The sequence below is a fragment of the Etheostoma spectabile genome, chromosome 10 (genome assembly GCF_008692095.1).
Source record: "Etheostoma spectabile isolate EspeVRDwgs_2016 chromosome 10, UIUC_Espe_1.0, whole genome shotgun sequence".
NCBI classification, from domain to species: Eukaryota; Metazoa; Chordata; class Actinopteri; order Perciformes; family Percidae; genus Etheostoma; species Etheostoma spectabile.
This window is the reverse complement of record NC_045742.1, coordinates 10,534,874-10,538,361: the sequence shown is the minus strand read 5'-3', so window position 1 is coordinate 10,538,361 and position 3,488 is coordinate 10,534,874.

The window sequence follows — 3,488 nt, the reverse complement described above, 5'->3', positions numbered from 1 at the left end:
GAAGCTGTGTGTAAAAACGGGCATCAGCGCCTGTTCTGTCTGAAGAAACTGAGTTGCTTCCACATTGAAAAACCCATCATGACCCTCTTATACCACACTTTTATTGAATCTGTTTTATGATTTGCGCTAGCAGCCTGGTGTGGGAACCTTCACTGAAAAAATAAAAACTCACTCAGCCAAATAGTGAAGTGGTCTAACAGGCTGATCAACGTGGAAACCTTGTACACAAAACAGTTATAACTGGTTCAATTATAAATGACAGTTCCCATCCATTGCACACAGAGTTTCAACCTTTCCCCTCTGGGCGTAGGTTTAGAGTCCCGAGGTGTAGAACAAAATGACTAAAAAACAGTTTTGTCCTTGCAGCCATTACACTGAGGAATAGGTCATAGCTATACTTTGCACAGGTGTTTATTTGGTGTTTATTTAATGTTGTTTTTAGTAATATTTAGTTCACATCAATATTTAAGTATAATCTGGACCGGTAAGAACTTTTTAATTTTTTTAAATTTTTAATTAAAAGTTCTGCTATTTCAATTGTTTTAAGTTGAATTATGTACATCTTTTTGCTTTATGTGTGTATGAGGACTCTACTACAAACAAAATCTACCTCAGGGCATAAATGAATTAACTTGAACTTGAACTTGAACTAGTATAGTATTTAAGAAATGGTCATAGTATGTTGAAAAACGTCATAGTATAGTGTTTTGAAAAAGTCAAAGTTTAGTACAATGGGGGAAAAAAATATTTGATCCCCTGCTGATTTTGTACATTTGCCCATAGTATAGTATGTCAAAAATAGTTTTGTGTATTTAATAGTATTTAACCACTAAGCCACTGTGTCACCAATGCAGTATGCTGAAAAAAGCCACAAAAAAGTCATATTATAAATATCCTTTAAAAAAACTCATAGCAAATAGTATATTGAAAAACGTCATAGTATAGTATGTCGAACTAGAAAATTCTGCAAGAGATTTTGACAGTGAGCCTACTACTTGGTGCACATCTGAATACCACTAGCTAACTATTAATAGCAGTAGCTGTACTGATGTAGAAGTACATACTCACACTGTCACTGAGAGAGAGAGAGAAAACAATTGTTTAACATTAGCAATAGGGAATGCATGGATGGGCTTAACAGACACCACAAATGCACACAGGTCAGGACCAGAGTACAGTTATAGAATACAAATTGAGAATATATTTTGCACTCCTGGAGAAAACTGCACCACCTGAAGTTATGTAATAAATTGGTCTAGGTCGGCCAAAAGGCTACAAAAACCATGGATGGTTTAGGAAAAAGTCTCCTCAGAGAAAACAGACTCAACCACAAGGAATTACAGTTAAATTAATAATTCTAAGAAGAAGAAGAAGAAGAATTAGTCTGGTCTAACTTTAGTCTGGTTTAAGTTTGGACTGGACTAACTAAGTCTGGTCAGTTCTAACTTTCGTCTGGTGTGGTCTGTCTGTCTGTCTTGGTCTTGGTCTGGTAGACATGTCTGCTTTTATGTTTTTGGTGTCAAATATTTGCGACACAGAGCAGGTAATAAAAAGGTAAACATCTGTATCCTTCCAGATATTTCTTTTCCTTATTTCTATCGGCAGTTAATACAAACAGAGCCAAAAGTTTAAGTCCAGTGGATTCCATAGTTACATGTCTGAGACCATCACAACATTTCCTTTGACCAACAATGATGTATTAAGGTTGAATACTGGAGAGAGAAATGTTTTTGGAAAAACTTTAGACAATCGTAGAAAATCTGATCAGATTTTATGAAAACGTTGTGCCAAATCTCTTAGAAAAGAAGTCATAAAAAGTCATGGTATAGTACATTGAAAAAGGTCCTAGTAATAGTATTTCGAAAAAAGTCATACTAAAGTATGTGTCGAAAAAAAGTCGTATAGAATTTAAATGTTTTTTACAAAAGTCATGGTATAGTACATCAAAAAAAGCCAAGACCCGGGTAAAGCATGTTGAAAAATGTATTTAAAAAAAGTAATAGTACAGTAAGTCAAAAAAGTCATAGTATAGACTATACTATGACTTTTTTGAAATACTATACTGTATAGTCTGTTGAAAAAAAGTGAAAGTTTATAATTTATCAAAAAAGTTATCAAAAAGTTATGGTATAGTATATGATAAATAGTCATAGTATGTCAAAAAAGGGAAAGTATAGTATGTCAAAGAAAGTCAGGAGGAACATGCAAAAAACGGCCAACCCAGACTGGAAATTGAACCTGGGTCAGAGTTGTTAGAGCGGTGTTAACCAATAGATAGATGGATAGATAGATAGATCCTTTTATTGATCCTTCGCAGGGAATTACAGTGTCACAACAGCTACAAAACAGACATAACACCACATATTTACTAAAATATATCCATCCCAATAAGTTAAAATAATGAAGAAAAAGTAGAAAGTAAATGAAGGAAAGTTATATTTGTGCATTATAGAGTTGTATGGCAGATGGTATGATGGACTTCTTATACCGCTCCGACTTGCTCATTGGTGCCATCAGTCTTTGACTGAAGGTGCTGCGGTTTATCACCGTCAGTAGCTGGAGTGGGTGTGCAGGGTTGGTCAATATTGATCCTAGTTTAATCAATGTTCTGGCCCCTGCCACCTGCTGGACCGTCTCTAGTTCAGCCCCGACAACCGAGCCAGCCTTCTTCATGGGCTCGTCCATTCTGGTTCTGTCTGCTGGGCGGACGCCGTCTCCCCAACAGGTGTGGTATTGAGATGGAGGTGATTGTCCGCACTCCATTTCACAAAGTTGTTGAGTGTTCCTCTGTTCTCCTCCTCATCACGTCCTCTGATAAGACCGACGACTGTGGTGTCATCTGAGAATTTCTGCAAGAAGCGTCTATCGGTGTTGTGTTGTAAATTAAAAAAATAACAATGTGTTGCTACATTTAAAAGGTGAATTTGAAATTCCTGTTCATTTTGAAGATTTTTCACCAAGTTGCTTGTGCACGCTTTATGATTTTAATAAATAACAATTTAATAAATTTATATTTATGTATTTATTTGTTACATTTTGTTGTACAAAGTTGGGAAAGCAATGTTTAGGCTAAGCCTGATGTTTCCATTCTCATAAAAAGAATGAACCCAGTCACTTCTACACAGTGAGGCTTGATGTAGTCTTGCATTGCCAGAACTTACTCTACAGCGCCGCAGAGTAAGGTCCGGCCCCTCCACACCTTCCTGGATAGGAGGAAAAAAAGTCTTCTATGTTGCAAGATACACATTTTCTTCGAAGCTTGCTAGCTCAAAGTTTGTTGTAGTTTCCCGAAATAAATCAAGTTCTGCAAGGCAAAGGACATTTGGCGATTATCCATTAATCATTGATCCATTGATCCAGACTAGGCATTATAAAACAGTGGTATCAGATCGCTACTCAGTATCGGCCGACCCAAAGCCAAGGTATTGGTGTCAGGACTGCAAAATTGGGACCGGTGCATCCCTTATTTCATATATTACAGCCCCCCC